Source organism: Eriocheir sinensis, chromosome 61 (assembly GCF_024679095.1).
Source record: "Eriocheir sinensis breed Jianghai 21 chromosome 61, ASM2467909v1, whole genome shotgun sequence".
Lineage (NCBI taxonomy): Eukaryota > Metazoa > Arthropoda > Malacostraca > Decapoda > Varunidae > Eriocheir > Eriocheir sinensis.
The window spans coordinates 4,458,148-4,482,016 of record NC_066569.1 but is presented as its reverse complement, the minus strand read 5'-3'; the positions used below and the strand labels follow the sequence as shown (position 1 = coordinate 4,482,016).

Below are 23,869 nucleotides of genomic sequence, written 5' to 3'. Positions count from 1 at the left end.
GGGATGGGAAAGGAAGGGAAGGATGGGGAAAGGTATGAAAGAGAAGGGAAGGGAAGGGAAGGGAAATGATGGATAAGGAACGGTATGGAAGGGATGGGAAGGACATGGAAGGGAAGGGAAAGGAAGGTAGGGAAGGGAAGGGAAAGGAAGGGAAGGAAAGGGAAGGGAAAGGAAGGAAAAAAAAGAAATATATGTTTAGTAATAAAAATAATGATAATGATAACAGGTGTAAGGAAGAGGAGGAAGAGGAAGAGGAGGAGGAGGAGGAGGAGAAAAAGGAAGGAAATAAATAAATATGAGGTTAATGAGAAGGGTTGAAACACACACACACACACACACACACACACACACACACACACACACACTCACAAAGAAAGAAATAGTAATAGAAAAAAAACCCGACAACTTCTCTCCCTTCCTCTCCCTTCCTCCCTTCTTCCTTCCCTCCTTCTCTCCCTCCTTACCTCACCACTTCCCTTCTCTCCCTTCTCTCTCCCTCTTCCCCTCACGCGTTGCTCCGGGCGAAAGGGAAAGTGAGGGTAAAATTGGGATAACGAGCGGGAAACAAAGGGAATGGGCCGTGAGAGAGAGAGAGAGAGAGAGAGAGAGAGAGAGAGAGAGAGAGAGAGAAATTGGACCTGGAAATGAGAGAAATTGATAGATTGATAGACTGAGAGAGAGAGAGAGAGAGACCTGGAAATGAGAGAAATTGATAGACTGATAGACTGAGAGAGAGAGAGAGAGAGAGTGGACCTGGAAATGAGAGAAATTGATAGATTGATAGACTGAGAGAGAGAGAGAGAGAGACGATCATTATATATCCATTTTTTCCTCTCGTGTCTCTCTCTCTCTCTCTCTCTCTCTCTCTAATGGGCTTGTTTTCCTCCTGTCTTCTTCGTTTCCCGCCCTGGATTATATTGTTAAACCCGCCCCGCCCTCTCTCTCTCTCTCTCTCTCTCTCTCTCTCTCTCTCTCTCTCTCTCTCTCTCTCTCTCTCTTTTGGTGGGTATCTCTTGGTCCCATCTGTGTCGTGTGGTCTACTCTCTCTGTCTCTCTCTCTCTCTCTCTCTCTCTCTCTCTCTCTCTCTCTCTCTCTCTCTCTCTCTCTCCTCTCTCCTCTCTCTCTCTCCTCTCACTCTCTCTCTCTCTCTCTCACTCTTTTTCTTTCTCTTCCTCTTCCTTCTCTTCATGAAAATCTACTGTTCTCTTCCTCTCTCTCCTTCTCTCTCTCTCCTCCTCCTCCATTTAGTGCTTTACCATTCCTCTCTCTACTCTCCCTTCTTTCTCCCCTTATCTTCCCTCCCCCTCCCCTCCCCTTTCCTTATCTCCCCTCTCCTCCCCTTCCTTCCCTTCTTCTTCCCCTCCCCTCCCTTCTCTTCTCCTTCCCCTTCCCCTTCTCTTCCCCTCAACCACAACAGGAAGCAGGGCATAAAGAAGAATGAGAGAGAGAGAGAGAGAGAGAGAGAGAGAGAGAGAGAGAGAGAGAGAGAGAGAGAGAGAGAGAGAGAGAGAGAAAATAAAGCAGCCATACCAAGAAAAATCACACACACACACACACACACACACACACACACCTGCCCCTAATGAGCCTCACACCTGCCCACGGTCAACACTAAACACCCTTTCCCTCCCTTTGATTCCCTCCCTTTCTCCCTTTGATCTCCCTTTCTCCCTTTTTTCCCTCCCTCCCTCCCTCGTATCACCTGTAAATGAGACAATAATGAGGTAAATAAACAAATAAATAGATAAAGGGAGGAAGGGAGAGAAAGGGAGAATAGGGAGAGGATAAGGAAGGGTGGGAGAGAAAGAAGGGAGAGAAAGGAGGGAAGGAAGGAGAAAAGAATGGAAGAAGAGAATTTATGGAGGAGGAAGGGAGAAAAAAGAAAAACAGGGAGAGGAAGGAAGGAAGGAAAGAAGAAAGGAAGGAGGAAAGGAAGAAAAGGAAAGAAGAAGGAGAGGATAAGAAAGGGTAAGAGAGAAGGAAGGAAGGAGAGAAAATAAGGGAGGGAGATAGGGAGAAGAGAAGGGAGAGAGAATGAATAAAGGAAGAAAGGGAGAAAAGGAAAGAATAGGGGAAGGATAAGGAAGGAAGGAAGAGGATGAAGGAAGATAAAAGGATATAAAGAGGAGAGAAAGAGGTTGAAAGAGGAAGAAAGAAGAGGAAAAAGGGAGGAAAATGTGTTAATAAAGGAGGGAGAGAAAGAAAAAGAGGGAGACGAGGAAAAGGGTGAAGGGAAAGAAGGAGAAGAAGAGAAGGAAGAAGGAAGGAAGGGAAAAAAGAGAAAAATAAAGAAGAAAGAGAGAAATGAGACGATTTTGGGATGTTTTGTAAGAGAGAGAGAGAGAGAGAGAGAGAGAGAGAGAGCTAACGGCCCATTGTTTCTTTCTCACAATAAAAAGGTGAAAAAAGTGAGAAAATTCTTACTCTTTTCTTTCTTTTTCATGCTTAGTTAAGAGAGAGAGAGAGAGAGAGAGAGAGAGAGAGAGAGAGAGAGAGAGAGAGAGAGAGAGAGAGAGAGAGAGAGAGAGAGAGAGAGAGACCTAATATTCACCGGGTCACTTTCACAGAACAAACAAGCAAACTGCCTCTTTAAACAATCTCTCTCTCTCTCTCTCTCTCTCTCTCTCTCTCTCTCTTACCTGGTCTTTGGCTCATGTCTACGGGTGTGTGTGTGTGTGTGTGGGTGTGTGTGTGTGTGTGTGTGTGTGTGTGTAATTACTAAACACACACGATATATATATAGATTTTTACTTTCTCTCTCTCTCTCTCTCTCTCTCTCTCTCTCTCTCCATAACATTTCTCATTTTACCTTCCCTCTCCTCCTCCTCCTCCTCCTCCTTCTCTTCCTTCCTTCCTTTTCTTCCACCCTCTCTCTCTTCCCTTCTTCCTATTTTTTTCTACCTACATTCTCTTTCTCCCAATATTTCTTCCGTTCTTTCTTTTTTTCTTTCTTTCTTTCTTTTTCTTTCTTTCTTTCTTTCTTTCTTCCTTCCTTTCTTCCTTTTTTCCTTCTTTCTATCTTTCCTTCTCTTATTTTTATACATTTCCCTACTCATTTCATTCATGAGAGAGAGAGAGAGAGAGAGAGAGAGAGAGAGAGAGAGAGAGAGAGAGAGACTTCTAATTATTCGTTCCACTTTCCCTTCCCTCCTTTCTCCTTCCTTTTTTTTCTCTCCACCATTCTCTCTCTCTCTCTCTCTCTCTCTCTCTCTCTCTCTCTCTCTCTCTCTCTCTCTCTCTCTCTCTCTCTCTCTCTCTCTCTCTCTCTCTCTCTCTCTTCGTTATTTTTCCTACCTCTACAAACTGCACTCCTCCTCCTCTTCCTCCTCCTTCTTGTGTAGTGTTAACCGGAGGAGTCACGGTAGGTAAGGAAGGGAAGGGAAGGAGGAGGAAGAGGAGGAGGAGGAGGAGGAGGAGGAGGAAGGTCAAAACAAGAGAAGTGTTTCCTTGCTTCTTCACCTTGTGTGTGTGTGTGTGTGTGTGTGTGTGTGTGTGTGTTTGGACGAAGGAAGGAATATAAGAGAGAGAGAGAGAGAGAGAGAGAGAGAGAGAGAGAGAGAGAGAGAGAGAGAGAGAGAGAGAGGAGGAGGAGGAGGAGGAGGAGGGAGAATTTGAGAGCAAGACCTTAGTTGACCTTTTAATCTTAGAGGAAGAGGAAGAGGAGGAGGTGGAAGGGAAAGGGAAGAGGGAGAGGAAATGGGAGAAATAGACGAGGGGGAGAGGAGGAGGAGGAGGAGGAGGGGAGAGGAAGAGTACTGAGAATAGAAGAGGAAAGAGGAAATAAGAGTAATGGAGAGAAGAAAGAGGAAGAAGAAGGGAAGAGAAGAAGAGGAGGAAGAGGAGGAGATGAAGTGGAAGGAGTGAGTGGATTAAAGAAAAGGAAAAAGAAAAAAAAATAATATGAAATGAGGGAAGAGGAAGAGAGGGGAATATGAAGAGGAGGAGGAGGAGGAGGAGAGGAAGGGGAAGTGAGGGGAAGAAGGGAAAAAACTGCCCCCCCCTCACAGGTCATTGCACAGGTTAATTGCAACACACACACACACACACACACACACACACACACACACACACTCTGTCTTAACTTATGTGTATTTCCATCAATCTCTCTCTCTCTCTCTCTCTCTCTCTCTCTCTCTCTCTCTCTCTCTCTCTCTCTCTCTCACACTACAACCAGAGAGAGAGAGAGAGAGAGAGAGAGAGAGAGAGAGAGAGAGAGAGAGAGAGAGAGAGAGAGAGAGAGAGAGAAGGAAATGAAGAAAATATTATCGAGAAAATCCTCGTGTGTGTGTGTGAGTGTGTGTGTGTGTGTGTGTGTGTGTGTGTGTGTGTGTGTGTGTGTGTGTGTGTGTGTGTGTGTGTGTGTGTGTGTGTGTGTGTGTGTGTGTGTGTGTGTGTGTGTGTGTGTGTGTGTGTGTGTGTGTGTGTGTGTGTGTGTGTGTGTGTGTGTGTGTGTGTGTGTGTGTGTGTGTGTGTGTGTGTGTGTGTGTGTGTGTGTGTGTGTGTGTGTGTGTGTGTGTGTGTGTGTGTGTGTGTGTGTGTGTGTGTGTGTGTGTGTGTGTGTGTGTGTGTGTGTGTGTGTGTGTGTGTGTGTGTGTGTGTGTGTGTGTGTGTGTGTGTGTGTGTGTGTGTGTGTGTGTGTGTGTGTGTGTGTGTGTGTGTGTGTGTGTGTGTGTGTGTGTGTGTGTGTGTGTGTGTGTGTGTGTGTGTGTGCTCTCTCTCTCTCTCTCTAATCTTTTCTTATCTTTGTTTTCCTTCAAGATTTTTTTTCTCATTTCCTGTTTTATTTTTTTCTCTTATTTTTTTTTGTTCGTTCCTCTTCCTCCTATTCGCTTTTTCCTCCCCTTTCTTCCCTTCCCTTCCCTTCCTCCCCCTCCTCTTCCCTTCCCTTCCTCCCCCTCCTCTTCCCTTCCCTTCCTCCCCCTCCTCTTCCCTTCCCTTCCTTTCTTCTCCCCTCTTTCCTCTTCCCTTCCCTTCCTTTCTTCTCCCCTCTTTCCTCTTCCCACTCCTCTTCCTCCTCCTCATTTCCCTTTTCTCCCTTCTCTTTTCCCTTCCCTTCCCTTCCTTTCCTCTCCCTTCCCATCCCTTCCCTTCCCTTCCTTTCCTCTCCCTTCCCATCCCTTCCCTTCTTCTCCCCTCTTTCCTCTTTCCACTCCTCTTCATCATCTTCATTTCCATTCTCTCCCCTCTCTTTTCCCTTCCTTCTCCTCCCTCCCTTTCCTTTCCCTTCCCTTCCTTCCCTCCCTCCCTCCTTCCCTTCCTTCCCTTCCCTTCCTTTCTTTCCTTTCCTCTCCATCTAACATCTTACCACCCTCTTCCTCCTCTTCCTTTTCCTTCTCTCCCTTTCTTTCCTTCCTTCCTTCCTTCCCTTCCCCTCCCTTTCTTCCCTTCCCTTCCCTTCCTTTCTTTCCTTTCCTCTCCATCTATCCTCTTACCACTCCTCTTCCTCCTCTTCCTTTTCCTTCTCTCCCCTTTCTTTTCCCTTCCCTCCCTTCCCTTCCCTTCCCTTCCTTTCCTCCTCTTCCTCTTCCATTCCTCTTCCCTCTCCAATTTCCACTCCTGTTCCTCCTCCTTCATTTCCCTTCACTCCCCTTTCTTTTCCCTTCCCTTCCTTCTCTTCCCTTCACTTCCTTCCCTTCCCCTCTTCTTCCCTTCCCCTCTTCTTCCCTTCCCTCCTCTATCTTTTCCCTTTCCTTTCTTCATTTCCCTTCCTTCCTTTCCTTCCCCTCTTCTTCCCTTCCCCTCTTCTTCCCTTCCCTTCCTCTCCATCTTTCTTCTTTCCACTCCTCTTCCTCTTCCTCATTTCCCTTCCCTCCCCTCTCCTTTCCCTTCCTTTCTCTCCCATCTTTTCTCTCTCTCCTCGTTCCTCATATTTTCTTCCTATCTCCCTATCTTCCTTTTTCCTTCTTCTCTCCCTTCATCTTTTCCTTCCCTTTTTCCTTTCTTTTGCTTTCTCCTCCTTTCCTTTCTCTTCCCCTCCCTTCCCCTCTCAATCTCCCCTCTTTAACAAGGTCTAACATACCCCTAACGACTGCTCTCTCTCTCTCTCTCTCTCTCTCTCTCTTTTCTCAAATTTCCTCCTCTTTCTCCTTTCCTTCTCCTCCTCCATTTTTTTCTCCTTCCTTCCTTTCTCTCCTTCCTACCCTTCTCTTCCTTTGTTTTCCTCCTCTTCACCCTTTCCTTTCCTCCTCCCATCCCACTAAGGTTATTTCCTCCTCCTCCTCCTCCTCCTCCTCCTCCTCCTCCTCCTTTCCTTTTCAACTCCTCTTCAATTACTTTTTCCCTTTCCTTCCCTTCTTTCTTTCCCTCATTTCTTCCTCTTATTTTCCATCTTTTCTCCCTTCTCTCTCTTTCCTCTCCTACGTCCTTACTCTTTCCTTCCCTCCCTCTCTTCTTTCCTCTCTTTTCTTCCTTCTCACATTCCCTCCCTCTCTTCCACTCTCTGCTCTCTTCCTCCTCTGTTCTCCCTTCCTTCTCTCCCTTCCTCTCCCTTCTTCCTCTCACCTCCTTCAGCCTCCACTTCTCTCCCTTCATCCATCTCCATCTGGCATCACTCCCTCTCCCTCCCTCCCTCCCTCCTCCCCTCCCTTCCTCCCTCTCTCCCTCCCTTGACTAAACACCTGAACGCCTCTCCAAAACCGTACCTGCCCCGCCCTTCTCTCTCTCTCTCTCTCTCTCTCTCTCTCTCTCTCTCTCTCTCTCTCTCTCTCTCTCTCTCTCTCTCTCTCTCTCTCTCTCTCTCTCTCTCTCTCTCATTTATTGTTTATCATCATCATCATCATCATCATCATTATTATTATTATTTTTATTATTATTATTATTATTATTATTATTATTATTATTATTATTATTATTATTATTATTATTATGATTATTGTTATTATTTTTGGGGCGTCTTTTTGGGCTAGTTTTTGGTCACCTCGTTGGGCTATTTTTAACTTCTTTGGGCTGGATTAGGCGATTCGGTAGCAGGGATGGAGGTAGGGAGGGTAGGGGGGAGTAGGGAGGAGACAGGGAGAGAGGGAGACAGAAGACGTAGACAGGAAGGGAGGGAGATGGAATAAGGGAGGCTGGGGGAGAGGGAGATGGAGGAATCGAAGGGAGAGAAACCGACTGGAGGGAAAGAAGGGAAGGGAAGAGAAGGGAAGGAGATGGAAAAGTAAAGCCTCAGGCAGGAATGGAAGGGAGATAAAAAGATTGAAGGGAGAGAAGGTAAGCGGGTGGGAGTGAGGTAAGTGAGAGGTATGCAAGGTAAGGGCAGGGTTGAGGAATGGCAAGGAAGGGCAGGAGTGATGCAGGGTTGAGTAAGGTAAGGAAAGGTAAGTGTAGGATAAGGTTGGCAGGGTGAGAGAGGATATCAGAAGGGTGGAGCAGGGTAAGGAAGGGAAGGCAAGGAAGGGCAGGGAAGGAACAGGAGTGATGCAGGGTTAGGGAAAGATAAGTGTAGGGTAAGTTTGGCAGGGTGAGAGGGTGAGGCAGGGTTGAGGGAAGAGAAGGCAAGGAAGGGCAAGGAAGGAACAGGAGTGATGCAGGGTAAAGGAAAGGTAAGTGTAGGGTGAGGCATGGTTGAAAAAGGTAAGGGGAGAAGGGCAGGTGAGGGAGAGTGGTAGGTAAGGAAGGGAAGGCAAGGAAGGGCAGGGAAGGGACAGGAGTGATGCAGGGTTAAGGAATGGTAAGTGTAGGGTAAGATTGGCAGGGTGAGAGGGTGAGGCAGGGTTGAGGGAAGAGAAGGCAAGGAAGGGCAGGGAAGGAACAGGAGAGTGATGCAGGGTTGAGTAAGGTAAGGAAAGGTAAGTGTAGGGTAAGGTTGGCAGGGTGAGAGTGTATCAGAAGGGTGAGACAGGGTTAAGGGTGGGTAAGAAAGGGAAGGCAAGGAAGGAACAGGAGTGATGTAGGGTTGAGGGGAGGTAAGGAAAGGTAAGTGTAGGATAAGGTTGGCAGGGTGAGAGAGGGTATCAGAAGGGTGAGACAGGGTTAAGGAAGGGTAAGAAAGGGAAGGCAAGGAAGGGCAAGGAAGGAACAGGAGTGATGTAGGGTTGAGGGGAGGTAAGGAAAGGTAAGTGTAGGGTAAGGTTGGCAGGGTGAGAGCGTGAGGCAAAGTTGAAAAAGGTAAGGGAAGAAGGGCAGGTGAGGGAGAGTAGTAGGGGAGGTAGGCAGGGTGGAAGGAAGGGCAGGGAAGGAACAGGAGAGTGATGCAGGGTTAGGGAAAGGTAAGGGTTGGGTAGGGCAGCAGGGTGGCAGGGAAGGGCAGGGCAGGTAAGGGTAGCAAAGTTGAAAAAGGTAAGCAAAGGTAAGGGTAAGGGCTAGGGTAGGAAAGGTAAGGACAGTAAGGGCAGGGTACGAAGGTAAGGGCATGGCAGGGTAAGGTAAGGACAGGGCAGGGTAGGAAGGTAAGGGCATGGCAGGGTAAGGTAAGGGCAGGGCAGGGTAGGAAGGTAAGGGCATGGCAGGGTAAGGTATTGGCATGGCAGGGTAGGAAGATAAGGGGATAGCAGGGTAGGAAGGTAAGGGCATGGCAGGGTAAGATAAGGGCAGGGCAGGTTAGGAAGGGTAAGGGCATGGCAGGGTAAGGTAAGGGCATGGCAGGGTAAGGTAAGGGCATGGCAGGGTAAGGTAAGGGCATGGCAGGGTAGGAAGGGTAAGGGCATGGCAGGTGGGTAAGAAGGGGCATGGCAGGGTAAAGGTAAGGGAGGGCAGGGGTAAGGTAAGGGAGAGGGCAGGGTAAGGTAAGGGCATAGCAGGGTAGGAAGGGTAAGGGCATGGCAGGGTAGGAAGGGTAAGGGCATGGCAGGGTAAGGTAAGGGCATGGCAGGGTAAGGTAAGGGCAGGGCAGATTAAGGTAAGGGCAGGGCAGGGTAGGAAGGGTAAGGGCATGGCAGGGTAGAAAGGGTAAGGGCATGGCTGGGTAAGGTAAGGGCATGGCAGGGTAGGAAGGTAAGGGCATGGCAGGGTAGGAAGGTAAGGGCATGGCAGGGTAGGAAGGTAAGGGCATGGCAGGGTCGGAAGGTAAGGGCATGGCTTGGTAGAAAGGGTAAGGGCATGGCAGGGTAGGAAAGGTAAGTGCAGTAAGGGCAGGGTAGGAAAGGTAAGGGAAATAAGGGAAGGGTAAGGGCAGGGCAGCAGGGCGAAGCAGGGTTGAAGAAAGGGAGATAAAGGAACAAAAAAGTGATGGAGGATTGAAGGAAGGTAAAGAAAGGGAAGGGTAGAAAGGTAAGGGCATGGCAGGGTAGGAAGGTAAGGGCATGGCAGGGTAGGAAGGTAAGGGCATGGCAGGGTAGGAAGGTAAGGGCATGGCAGGGTAGGAAGGTAAGGGCATGGCAGGGTAGGAAGGTAAGGGCATGGCAGGGGAGGAAGGGTAAGGGCAGGGTGGGAAGGTAGAGGCATGGCAGGGTGGGAAGGTAAGGGCATGGCAGGGAGGAAGAGTGGGGTATGGCAGGGAAGGTAAGGGCATGGCAGGAGGAAGGGTAAGGGCATGGCAGGGTGGGAAGGTGGGGCATGGGAGGAGGAAGAGTGGGGCATGGCAGGGAGTGGGAAGGTAAGGGCATGTAAGGGCATGGCAGTGGGAAGGTAACATGGCAGGGTGGGAAGGTAAGGGCATGGCAGGGGTGGGAAGGTAAGGGCATGGCAGGGTGGGAAGGTAAGGGCATGGGAGTGGGAAGGTGAGGCATGTGGGGTGGGAAGGTAAGGGCATGGCAGGGGTGGGAAGGAGATGGGGCATGGCAGGGGGAGGAAGGAAGGGCATGGCAGGGTGGGAAGGTGGGGCATGGCAGGGTAGGAAGGTAAGGGCATGACAGGGTAGGAAGGTAAGGGCATGGCAGGGTAGGAAGGTAAGGGCATGGCAGGGTAGGAAGGTAAGGGCATGGCAGGGTAGGAAGGTAAGGGCATGGCAGGGTAGGAAGGTAAGGGCATGTGGGGGTGGGAAGGTTAGGGCATGGCAGGGGTGGGAAGGTAAGGGTATGGCAGGGTAGGGAGGTAAGGGCATGGCAGGGTAGGAAGGTGGGGCATGGCAGGGTGGGAAGGTAAGAGGCATGGCAGGGGTGGGAAGGTAAGGGCATGGCAGGGTGGGAAGGTGGGGCATGGGGATGGGAAGGTGGGGCATGGTAGGGTGGGAAGGGCATGGCAGGGTAGGAAGGGTGAAGGCTTGGCAGGGTAGAAAGGGTGAGGGCATGGCAGGGTAAGGTAAGGACAGGGCAGGGTAAGGTAAGGGCAGTAAGGGCAGGGTAGGAAAGGTAAGGGAAATAAGGGAAGGGCAAGGGCAGGGCAGCAGGGCGAAGCAGGGATTGAAGGAAGGTAAAGAAAGGCATGGCAGGGTAAGGCAAGGGCATGGCAAGGTAAGGTAAGGGCATGGCAGGGAGGTAAAAGGGAAGGGAAGAGGCAGGGCAGAGATAGCAAGCAGGGAAGGTAAAGAAAAGGGTAAAGGGCATGGCAGAAGGAGTGAGGCAAGGGCATGGCAGAGGTAGATTAAAGGGTAAAGGGCATTACAAACAATGAGGGCACTTGTAAAAAAGTCAAAGGCCAACACCTGGCTACCACATCACCACCACCACCACTATCACCATCACCACCACCACCACTACTACGACTGTCAACTCCAACTTCAACTCCACCACCACCACCACCACTATCACTACCACCATCTTCACCACCACCATCACCACCTTTTCTTCGATGCCATGTTCTCTTCTTCTCTCATTTTCTCTTTATTCTCTTCTTTTCCTCTTTTCTTCTACAGCTTCTTTTCTCTTTTTCTTTTCCTTCTTTGATCTTTCTTGTTATTCTTGTTATTTTATGGGTTTTTTTTTCATCTCATTTTCCTTTCTTTCTTTTTTCTTTCTCCTCTTTTTTGATACTATTCTCTCTCTCTCTCTCTCTCTCTCTCTCTCTCTCTCTCTCTCTCTCTCTCTCTCTCTCTCTCTCTCTCTCTCTCTCTCTCTCTCTCTCTCTCTCTCTCTCTCTCTCAGGATTTAAGCGTGTTTATGCATGAGAGAGAGAGAGAGAGAGAGAGAGAGAGAGAGAGAGAGAGAGAGAGAGAGAGAGAGAGAGAGAGAGACCTGTTTATAGGATCCTAATGAGTCCTGTGGGATACATTTGAACACCTGTGACCTCTCTCTCTCTCTCTCTCTCTCTCTCTCTCTCTCTCAAGATTCTTTTGAGAGAGAGAGAGAGAGAGAGAGCAGTTAGGTTCGCTCTCAAACACTTCACTAAAGGGGAGATGAGGAGAGGGGAAAGAGCCTCCTCCTCCTCCTCCTCTTCTTCCTCCTCCTCGTCAGCGGGGAGACAAAAGGAAGAGGGGAGAGAAGAGGGGAGAAGAGAGAGGAGAGATTATGGGCTGAGTAGTGATTTTGTTGTTTGTTAGGTAGTTAGGTGGTGGTGATGGTGGTGGTGGTGGTGGTGGTGGTGAAGGTGGTGGAGGTAGTGGTGAGGATGATGGTGACGGTGGTGGTGGTGGTCTATCATTTACCTAACCTGACCTATCCTAACTTAATTGTATCTTCTACCTAACCTAACTTAACCTAACATATACCTAACCTTACCTAAATTAACCTAACATTTACCCCTTACCTAACTTAAATATACCTAACCTTACCTAACTTAACCTAACATTTACCCCTTACCTAACTTAAATATACCTAACCTTACCCAACTTAACCTAACATTTACCCCTTACCTAACTTAACCTAACATATACCTAACCTTACCTAACTTAAACTAACATTTACCCCTTCACTAACTTAACATAACATATACCTAACCTTACCTAACTTAACCTAACATTTACCCCTTACCTAACTTAACATATACCTAACCTTACCTAACTTAACCTAACATTTACCCCTTACCTAACTTAACATATACCTAACCTTACCTAACTTAACCTAACATTTACCCATCCTAACCTAACCTTATCTATCATTTACCTAACTTTTTTTTTTCTTTTTTTTTTTTTTCATCTTTGGCCTGTAGCGCCGGTAGGCCTGGTGGTCGGCCCAAGCCCGTCGTGGCGCAGGCAATGTTTATAGCGGCGCCAGTTAACCTAACTTAACCTATCATTTACTTAACCTAGTGGTGGTGGTGGTGACGGTCTTGGTGGTGGTGGTGGTGACGGTCTTGGTGGTGGTGATGGTGACGGTCTTGGTGGTGGTGGTGGTGACGGTCTTGGTGGTGGTGATGGTGACGGTCTTGGTGGTGGTGGTGGTGACGGTCTTGGTGGTGGTGATGGTGACGGTCTTGGTGGTGGTGGTGGTGACGGTCTTGGTGGTGGTGGTGAGTGCCGTGGTGGTGGTGGTGATCGTGATAGTGAACGTGGTGGTGGTGAGTGCCGTGGTGGTGGTGGTGGTGGTGATCGTGATAGTGAACGTGGTGGTGGTGGAGGAGGAACATAGATGAAAAGGAACAGGAAGGAAGAATACAGAAAAAAATATCAAGAAAAAAATGAAAGAAAATGAAAAAAATGAATATGAGGAAAGAAAATTAAAGAAGAAAATGAAAGTCGCAGTCACACCTTTTCCTCTACTCACCTTCACCATTAATTAGTCCCTCGCAGGTGTTTGGGCCAGGACGAAAATCTGAAAAAATTGAAAAAAACAAGGTTAGAAAAAAAATTACTGTGGGCGAGAAAACTATTTGCTACTACTACTACTACTACTACTACTGATGATGAAGATAATGACAACAAAATATCCGTCTTCTCATTGTATTCATAATTTCTTTCATGTTATTTTTTTGTTACATTGATGATATTTACTCTCTCTCTCTCTCTCTCTCTCTCTCTCTCTCTCTCTCTCTCTCTCTCTCTCTCTCACCCACCATAAAATTGCACGGGGCTCTCCAAATATGATGCTTGTGCTAAATAGTAATAATGTTGTTTAAATAATGTGATAACTCCCTCTGATTATACTGGAGGAGGAGGAGGAGGAGGAGGAGGAGGAGATAATACAAGGAGAGTAAAAGGAAATATTAAGTTTAGGGACAGGGTTATCAAAAGGAAGAGGAGGAGGAAGAGAAGGAGGAGGAGGTGAGGGAGGTAATTTCGTAAAGGAGAATTCATACAACAATTACTAAAATAATTTGTACTCTTTTTGCAGCATCGGGGCTCGAACCTGGACCAGAAACAGCGAGGTGATGACTATATGAGTGAGTACAAGTTATAAGTTACATGTTCTTTTTGCTGGTGTGTGTCTCAATCAATCAATCAGGGGGCATACGTCGGGGGTCGCGTCGCTTCGCCCACCCCATGACGCCAAGCTCGGGGATTTCTCTGGGCGAGTCTCCATGCAGGCCCCCTTCCGATCCGTGTATTTCATGACAGGATTTATCGACCTGCTCAATTCGAGAACTCTGTGGGCGTCCCCTTGGGCTCCACTCAGGGTTGTCTCTCACAGAAACAACTCGGTGAACAAGGTCGGTTTCTGGGTAGCGTGCCGCGTGCCCGTATAGTCGGAGTTGGCGTTGATGGACTAAGTGGGTAATGAGCCTCGAATCAGCCTCACGGAGTAGTCCCCAGGTCAACACAAAGTCATTCCAGCGACATCCCATGATTCTGCGTAGACACTTATTACCAGTGGGGCAGTGATTAGTGCGCTTTTTCTATCTCATTTAATTTTGCCCCTGAGCTTCTTCCTTTACTATAAAATAAAAAGAATAAAAGGCATCTATATACTCGTGCTGAGCGAGTCCATAACGCCGCGGGCTAGGCCAATCCGCCGCTAGATTTTTTTGAAGAGACCCGCCGTTGTTCCGCGCTACGATATGTGAAATTTTCCAAGATCTCGAAGTCCTCGCCACGCACATGAACACTGAACAGGCTGTACCGTTTCATCCGAGAGCCGTCACCGGAGCCTCCATGCAGCGACTCCGTGGGAATTACTGCGTCATTGGTAAGAACAAGGTCGGTGTTGTTCTTCGTCTGTTTGTTGTGATCTCTGAGTGAAAAATTTGTATTTGTTTTTTGAGGGTAGATAGTACGAAACCCAGCTTGTTCTAAATTCCAGCTTGTTCTAAAATCAGCTTGTTCTAAATTCCAGCTTGTTCTAAAATCAGCTTGTTCTAATATCTAAATTCAGCGTGTTCTAAATTCCAGCTTGTTCTAATATTTAAATTCAGCTTGTTCTAAATTCCAGCTTGTTCTAAAACCTAAATCCAGCATGTTCTAAATTCCAGCTTGTTCTAAAATCAGCTTGTTCTAAATTCCAGCTTGTTCTAATATCTAAATTCAGCTTGTTCTAAATTCCAGCTTGTTCTAATATCTAAATTCAGCTTGTTCTTAATTCCAGCTTGTTCCAATGTCTAAATTCAGCTTGTTCTAAATTCCAGCTTGTTCTTATATTTAATTTCAGCTTGTTCTTAATTCCAGCTTGTTTTAATATCTAAATTCAGCTTGTTCTAAATTCCAGCTTATTCTAAAATCTAAATTCAGCTTGTTCTAAATTCCAGCTTGTTCTAATGTCTAAATTCAGTTTGTTCTAAATTCCAGCTTGTTCTAATATATAAATTCAGCTTGTTCTAAATTACAGCTTGTTTTAATATTTAAATTCAGCTTGTTCTAAATTCCAGCTTGTTCTAAAATCAAAATTTACCTTGTTCTAAATTCCAGCTTGTTCTAATTTCTAAATTCAGCTTGTTCTAAATTCCAGCTTGTTCTAATATCTAAATTCAGCTTGTTCTAAATTCCAGCTTGTTCTAATATCTAAATTCAGCTTGTTCTAAATTCCAGCTTGATCTGATATCTAAATTCAGCTTGTTCTAAATTCCTGTTTGTTCTAAATTCAACTTGTTTTAAATTCAGCTTGTTCTAAATTCCAGCTTGTTCTAATACCTACATAAACTCAGCTTGTTTTAATATATAAATTCAGCTTTTTCTAAATTCCAGCTTGTTCTAAAATCTAAATCCAGCTTGTTCTAAATTTAAATCCAGCTTCTTAGACATGATTCCAGCTTGTTTTAAAATACGATTCCAACTTAAAAAATATATATATAAATCCAGCTGTTCAAAAATATATATAATTCTTGTTTTTAAATATATAATCCAGAGAGAGAGAGAGAGAGAGAGAGAGAGAGAGCACGTGGAGGCCGCCATTTTAACAGACTAAAGCTGAACAGCCAGCCAGTCACTGTTACCAACACCGAGCGGAAACCTTACAGAGAAGAGAGAGAGAGAGAGAGAGAGAGAGAGAGAGAGAGAGAGAGAGAGAGAGAATGCTAGAAAAAAAGAAAGGGGGAAAGAGAAAAAGAAAGCAAGCGAGCAGAAAAGAGAAGAATGAAAGAAAAAAAAAAAAAGAGAAAGAAACAAAGAGAGAAAGAAAGAAAGAGAAAAGATAAATACATGTAACGACCAAGATTTATTATTTAGTCTAGAGGGGAAGAAAGGGGAGGAGGAGGAGGAGGAGGGGAGAAAAGGGTGGAAGGGGGGAGGGGGGCGCTTAACCTAACAAAACTGAATCTGGGAACGCAAGGGTATTCTCTCTCTCTCTCTCTCTCTCTCTCTCTCTCTCTCTCTCTCTCTCTCTCTCTCGTCCGAATCTCTTCAAACACATCGCTATCGACCAGAGCTACCGTCTCTCTCTCTCTCTCTCTCTCTCTCTCTCTCTCTCTCTCTCTCTCTCTCTCTCTCTCTCTCCTCTCTCTCTCCTCTCTCTCTCTCTCTCTCTCTCTCTCTCTCAGTGAGTGGAGGATTTGATTTTCAGGTGCTTTTGAGAGAGAGAGAGAGAGAGAGAGAGAGAGAAAATCAACCTTTCGTACATTTTTTTCTTAACATTCTGGACATGGAAAAAAAAGGAAAAAATAATTATACTACTACTACTACTACTACTACTACTACTACTACTACCAACAACAACAGTGCTACTACTACTATTACAAATTTCTGATAATAACTACAAGTACTATTGCTACAAAATGTAATAAGAATGCCACTGCCACTACTACTACTACTACTACTACTACTACTACTACTACTTAAGCCATAGTCATAGATCGGAACGAAGGAATAAATAGACAAGGCAAAGATCATATATAAGCTTTAGGGAGGAGGAGGAGGAGGAAGAGGAGGAGGAGGAGGAGAAGGAGGAAGAGGAGGAGGAGGAGGAGGAGGAGCTCTGAGCCTCCGTGTAGAAGCCCCGTCACGCCCCAACTCAGTTTTATGGTCCTCCTCCTCCTCCTCCTCCTCCTCTTCTCTGGGTCTCTCTTGCTCTCGCTTTCTTTCGGTCTCTCGATCTCGTCCCGTCTCTCTCTCTCTCTCTCTCTCTCTCTCTCTCTCTCTCTCTCTCTCTCCCTCGTTCCCTCCTCCTGCTCCTCCTCTTCGTCGTCTTCCTCCTCCTCCTCCTCCTCCTCCTCCTCCTCCTCCTCCTCCTCCTCTTCGTCCTCCCTCCTCCTCCTCTTCGTCTTCCTCCTCCTCCTCTTAATGATCTTAATAATGAACTTTCACAATATCTTCCCTCTCATAATTATAATCGGAGAGAGAGAGAGAGAGAGAGAGAGAGAGAGAGAGAGAGAGAGAGAGAGAGATTGCAATGCCTCCACTACTACTACTACTACTACACTACTACTATTCCTCACCCCGTTATCTTTAGGGCGTAGTCTTAAAGAAAATGGGATTCGTCTGATAAACAAGATTAGCGAAGAAAACGACGGATTATTAGGGATCATCCGCTCTCTCTCTCTCTCTCTCTCTCTCTCTCTCTCTCTCTCTCTCTCTCTCTCTCTCTCTCTCTCTCTCTCTCTCTCTCTCTCTCTCTCTCTGTGTTATTTGCTGGATCACGTTTTAACATTTAATTTAATTTAGTTTCCTTTTTTATTCAGATATACATACATACATACAAACAGACAGACAGACAGACAGACAGACAGGTAAATGATGAATAGGTCGACAGGTATAGAAATAGATAGACAGATAGATAGATTGATAGATAGATTGACAGACAGACTCAAAACGAAAGAAAAATAAAAACAATAGCAAAAAAAAAAAAAAAAAAAAAAAGAAGCAGGCCCAAAAGCAATCTGACACACACACACACACACACACACACACACACACACACACACTGGAAGATTGTCACAGCTCATCAGAAAACAATACAACACAGAACATGTCCTGGCATTAAACAGGAGAAGGAGGAGGAGGAGGAGGAGGAGTTGAGTGCACAGGTGAAGGGCAGGTGCAGGGAAGAGTGAAGGAGAGAGAGAAAAAAAAGAAGAGGGGAAGAGGAGAGGAAAGTGAAGAGATTTTGAGGACAGTTTTGGAAGGAGGAGGAGGAAGAGGAGGAAGAGGAGGAAGAAGAAAGTGTGAGGAGTTGGTATTGCTTAGGTAAGAGAAGAGGGAGGAGGAGGACGAAAAAGGAGAAGAAAAAGAAGAAGAAGAAGAAAACATTTACACTCTTTAGAAATCAAACTTGGACGAAAGAAGAGGAAAGAGAAGAGGAAGAGAAGAGAAAGGAAAGAAAAAAATAAGATTTGTCAGTTTAAGGAAAAGAAGCTGAAAACGTGAAATAAATAAATGAAGAAAGAAGGAAAGAAAGGGTAAAAGAAGGTCAAGGAAAAGGTGAAACGGAAGGGAGGGGAAAGAAAGGGAACAGATTTAATAGGAAAAATAGTAAGGGAAGAGGAAGTGAAGGGGGAAATGAAGGGGCAAGGGGAGAGGAAGGGGAATTATATTAAGGAAAGGGGAATTAGTGAAAAGGAAGGGTAGGGGAAAAGGAAGGAAAGGGGAAATGAAAAGTAGTGATGTAAAGGAAGGGGGAAATAGGGGAAGGGAAAGGGAGGAAACTAATTAAATGGGAGGAAGAATAAGGGGAAAGGAAGGGATGGGAAAGGGTCTAATATAATAGTAAGATAAATTAAGGGGAGGAAGGGGAAGGGGAGGGGAAGTCTGCATAATGGGCGGTGAGGGGTGGAAGGGGAGGAATAAATGGGGGAGATAAAATTGAATGGGGAGGAGAGGGGAAGGGAAGGGAAGGGAAGGGAAGAGGGGATAGAAAATGATAAATGAAAGGGGAAAGGAAGGGAAGGTAAGAGAGAGAGAGAGAGAGAGAGAGAGAGAGAGAGAGAGAGAGAGAGAGAGAGAGAGAGAGAGAGAGAGAGAGAGAGAGAGACCTACCCACCCTTCCCTCCCTCCCTCAGTCCCTCCCTTTCTCTCCTTCCCTCCAACCCCTCCAATAATTTTCTTTCCTCCACCCTCCGAAAATCCGTTACACACACACACACACACACACACACACACACACACACACACGTACATAGACATTCCGCCGTGTAAACGTGACAAAACACGCACACACGGTCTTAACCACCACCACCACCACCATCACCACCACCACCATGATGACGCAACACAGACGTCGTCACTTCAACCAGCCAATAGCATCCCTCCCTGGCCCCCCTCCCCCCCTGGCGCCCTCCCCCCGTCCCCCCGTGGTGAAGTGGTCACGTTCAGACATGACAGACGTGCCTGGGCCTGGGTTCGAGCCCCTCCTGACCTTGCTTGGACGTGATTGGCTGAGCAAGGGCGTGACGTCATGAGTTTCCCCTTCAGGCTTGTTGGACAGCGCCGTGATACCGTTGGGAGGGGAAGAGGAAGGGGAGGGGAAGGAGAGGGGAAAGGAAGGGAGATGGCAAAGCGAGGGGTCCGATTTAAAAGAATGACAAGGGGAGGGGAAGTGAACGGGAAGGGGATGGGAGAGGAAGGGGACAGATTTAATGGGGAGAATAAATAAGAGTAGAGGAAGAGAAGGGGTAAAGTTAAGGGGGAGGGGAAAGGGAGTGACTGATTGAATGGGAAGAGGAATAAAAGGGAGGGGAAGGGAAGGGGAAAGGAACTAATACAATGGTTAGATAAATAAAAGGGGAGGAAGGGGAGGGGAAAGCTGCATAATGGACGAGCTCTACAGTCATAAGGGAGTATTGGGCAGCGCCGTGGTACCGTTGGCAGCGTGCTCGGGACAGTCATAAGGGTGTGTGTTGCCTTTGCCTGCCCGGAGGATTGCTTGCACCCTGTCTCGAATTGGTTAAGAGAGTGGCGTAATAGATTTTCCGTCCCGTTATTGGCCAAGAGTTTGTGATATGAATTTAATGTATAGCGGGAACGTGTTCGACAAGATAGGGTAGGAGGAGGAGGAAGGAAACGCCGGTGTAGTGAGGCGAATGACTGTATACATACTATGCCCGAGATAAACCAGTCAGGAATATACTCAGCCCATTACACCAGAATTTCTGTCCTCCTCCTTCCCCTTTGCTGGTTAGTGGGCTTTATTTGGGTATTGGTTTTAGAATTTTTAATATGCATTTTTAACTTTTTTGTATTTAGGATTTTAAGCCAGATATTATGGTCGGCGCCATAAGACCACTGCAGTTACGGCACCATGATTATACAGCTCAATCAATCAGTCAATAGCGCTTTGCAGTTTAGTCCTACAAGTTTTGCGCCGCTGACAAAATATATAGGTAACTGTCCCCGGGCCACGACTACAAGTAAGGGGAGATGGGGTGGGGAGCCGCATGAGTTTCTAGTAGTATCCAAAGATCGGTTAATGAGTTCCAAAGTTCTCTCCGGGAGGGTACTGGCTGGCGACCCCGAGTCCAGCAAGGTATCAGGACGTGGGTGATTGGCTGAGTTTAACAAGTTGTGACACAGTGACGCGACCCCACGAGTGTAGTTAATTTCCTGTGTATCACAACTACGTAAATGCAATTAACACACACACACACACACACACACACACACACACACACACACACTACTGACACGCCTCTTAACAGTCCAAACAAACAGACTGACAGATAGACATAGTAAACACACACACACACACACACACACACACACACACATATAAAAACAAAACAAAAAATACAAACAGATTAAAACGAGATAAAGAGAAATACTAAAAAATATATAAAACAACAATAATAATAATAATAATAATAATAATAATAATAATAATAATAATAATAATAATAATGATAATAATTATACTAATACTAATACTAATAATAATAATAATGAAAATAATGATGAAACAACGCAAACAAAAATAGACAAGCAAACAAGAAAACAAACAAGCAAACAAGCAAACTCATCCCGATCCAATCAGAAGACAATCAAACAATCAAAACAAACAAACAAGACAAGATAGGAACGAGTGAAGCCAATCAGTCAGTCAGTCAGTCAATTATATGAGAGAGAGAGAGAGAGAGAGAGAGAGAGAGAGAGAGAGAGAGAGAGAGAGAGAGAGAGAGAGAGAGAGAGAGAGAGAGAGAGAGAAATAATATCAACCAATCATGAGAAAACTGACAATTTTATCAGCCAATCAGAGGAACCAGCAGAGTCAGGGCTACTGTGTGTGTGTGTGTGTGTGTGTGTGTGTGTGTGTGTGTGTGTGTGTGTGTGTGATTTCTTTATTTTTATTTCGTTTCCTTCCTATCTATCTCTTTCTCTCCTTGTGGCGTAGAGAGATTACAAGAAACGTCAACAAACACATCACAAACAGCAAACTCACAACCAATATATTTTTGCAAGGTGTTTATGTCCGCGAAACAGACGAGCACCCATCATATCTCTTCTATGCTGTTCTCCTTCACCTAGAAGACCAACACAACATTCTTTTTTCTCCGTAATATCGATAAATGCGTTCTCATGAGTGTCTTTTAGCGTTCATGGTACAGAAGCCTTGTCGTACTCCCACTAGGGTAAAAAAAATACTCCTGGAAAGGCCCACAACTCCCACGAAAGCCTTGTCAAATGTGTGTGCTTGGGCGATGAAACGTTTAATAATATAGTCCTAAGGCTGTTCCAGAGTTTACCAGCGGAAGGGATGAAAGAATTAGGTTGCTGGTGAACTCTTGCATAAGGGATTTGGATAACGTAGGGATGGGCAAGGGTAGAAAGTCGTGTGCAGCGGGGCCGAGGGTGGAGTGGAGACGTGCAGTTAGTAAGTTCAGAAGAGCAGTCAGCATGAAAATATCGGTATAAGATCGAAAAAGAGGCAACACTGCGGGGGAGTTTGTGTGATACGATATAGTTGACTGCGTTGTATATATTTCTCTCTCTCTCTCTCTCTCTCTCTCTCTCTCTCTCTCTCTCTCTCTCTCAATAAAAGAACTAAATAATTCTTAAAAAAAATTTCTTAACCTTTAAAACTATGACACACATGCTTGAGCAATACGAAGAGGAGGAGGAGGAGGAGGAGGAGGAGGAGGTAGTGGTGGAAGCTAACTTGTGCTAGGAATTAATATAGGAAATGACAGAGACGGTGATGTCGTGATGGAAATGGTGGTAGTTGTGGTGATGGTGGTGGTGGTGTGGGTGGTGGTGGTGGTGGTGGTGGTTATGATACTCTGGTGATGAAGCAGAATAATTTTAACTTTATATTATTTTCATCCTTATCATCATTACTATTATTATCCGTCTTCTTCTTCTTCTTCTTCTTCTTCTTCTTCTTCTTGAGTATATATTTTTTCAAACCAAATCACTTACATTTCTTTTCTGTTCTTTTCTTTTTTCTTTTTTTGAACGCGACGTGTGTGTGTGTGTGTGTGTGTGTGTGTGTGTGTGTGTGTGTGTGTGTGTGTACCTAAGTTAAATTAATTAGGGTACAAATAGTTTCTCTTTGTGTTCTCTTCCTCCTCTTCCTCTTCTCTTCCTCCTCTTTCTGCTCTTTATTCTCTCTCTCTCTCTCTCTCTCTCTCTCTCTCTCTCTCTCTCATTTTTCCTCCTCCTGTTGTTTTTTCTCTCACATCCGCTTGCATTCTTTTACTCCGTTTCCTTTCCTTCTCCTCCTTGTTTGTTTTCTTTGTTTTATTTGTAACTTCTGCTTCCTTTACTTGTTACATCCTCTCCACCAACTTCACCACCACCATCAACATCAACATCATCATCACCGGCATCGTCATCACCACTTCTTGCAGCAGTTTACACAAGGCACCACTTCGTATAACAATTCACACTTTGCAACATACATACATTCCCTCCTTGTTTCCTCCATTCCTTTCTTTTTATTTTATACCATTCTATCTTCGTTTTTTTTTTTATCTACTTCCTTTCTTCTTTTCAATTTCTTTCGTTACAGCATTCCTTCCTTTTTATTTCCTTCCATCCCATCTTCGTTTTTTTTTTATCTACTTCCTTTCTTCTTTTCAGTTTCTTTCGCTACACCCTCCCTTCCTTTTTATTTCCTTCCATCCCATCTTCGTTTTTTTTTATCTACTTCCTTTCTTCTTTTCAGTTTCTTTCGCTACACCCTCCCTTCCTTTTTATTTCCTTCCATCACATCTTCGTTTTTTATCTACTTCCATTCTTCTTTTCAATTTCTTTCGTTACACCCTCTCTTCCTTTTTATTTCCGTCCATCCTATCTTCTTTTTTTCATGTCCTTCCTTCTTTTCAATTTCTTTCGTTATACCATTCCTTCCTTTTTATTTCCTTTCCAACCTACCTTCGTTATTTTATTTACCTCCTTTCTTCTTTTCGGTTTCTTTTGTTTTACGCTCCCTTGTGATTTCGAAAAGCATTATGAAGAAACGTAGGATCGAATATGCTGTGTGTGTATTATGCCGTCGATGAATACCACCACCACGCCATCGTTCTTTTTGTTAAATATATTTTGTGCCTCTGAGAATTTAATGAGCGAGAATTTTGTGCCTTTGAGAATTTAGTGTCTTCTAGAAATCAATGACTGAAAATTAAAGGACTAAGAATTGAAGGCCTTTGAAAAAATTAATAATTCCGGTGAGAATTTAACGCCTTCTTGAATTTAATGCAATATGGAATTTAATGCCTTCGGAAATTGTATGCCTTTGAGAATTTAATGACCGAGAATTTTAAGCCTTTAAGAATTTAGTGCCTTCAAGAAATCAATGACTGAGAATTAAAGGACTAAGAATTGGAGGCCTCTGAAAAATTAATAATGCCGGTGTAGCCGTTTCAAATTACTCCCTATTTCAGAAGACTCCCTCAGTCAGATGAAACTAGGTTCAGTCGACTCCTCGTCAGACGACTCCCTACCCGTTTGAAATGACTCCGCAGTCGAATGAACCTAGTTTGAAGTGACTCCACAGTAGAATGAACCTACATAAGTTCAGTCGACTTAAAACTGGTTTCAGACGGCTGCCCACCCGTTTGAAATGACTCTGTAGTCGAATGAACCTTGTTTGAAGTTTTTTGTGTTTCTGAATCTAACTAGAGTGTTTGACGTTTTTTGTCGTTGTTGTTAAAGATTTACCCCTAGTATCATTAGGGGAACGGACTCTTGTCCGAAGGCATACAATTTCCGAAGGCATTAAATTCTAAAAAGGATTTAATTCTCGAAGGCATTGAATTCCCACCGGCATTATTACTTTTTCAAAGGCCTCCAATTCATTGTTTGTTAGTATTTTGAGCCTGGCGATAGTTTGACAAGACTTCTTCTGCACCATGAACGTGAAAAACACTCACGAGAACCCGACTCATTGCCTTTGTGGCCTTGGGAAATAATTGTTTTTAGCGCCAATGAATAATGACAACCCAACTCGTCTCCTCTGCGTTTTTTTTAGGGCCGAGAAATAATGACAACCCAACTCATTTCCTCTGGGTCTTTTGGAAATAATTGTTTTTAGCGCCGAGAAATAGTGACAACCCGACTCATCTCTGCGGCCTTTGGAAATAATTGTTTTTAGGGCCGATAAATAATGACAACCTTCTGTGGCCGTTGGAAATATTTGTTTTTAGCGCCGAGAAATAATGACAACCTTCTGTGGCCGTTGGAAATATTTGTTTTTAGCGCCGAGAAATAATGACAACCTCCTGTGTGCTTTGGAAATAATTGTTTTCAGGGCCGAGAAATCATGACAACCTCCTGTGTCCTTTGGAAATAATTGTTTTCAGGGCCGAGAAATCATGACAACCTCC

General features: G+C 45.2%; 1 protein-coding gene across 4 annotated transcripts in view; it reads right to left on the bottom strand.

Moving 5' to 3' along the window:
• Positions 1–23,869, bottom strand: part of LOC126986196 (single-minded homolog 2-like) — a 61,758-nt gene that overhangs the window by 32,191 nt on the left and 5,698 nt on the right. For all 4 annotated transcript variants that reach the window (XM_050842150.1, XM_050842151.1, XM_050842153.1 and 1 more), the window contains one exon: positions 12,517–12,564. The gene's annotated coding sequence lies outside the window, so the exon portion shown is untranslated. The remainder of the gene's footprint in view (positions 1–12,516; positions 12,565–23,869) is intronic.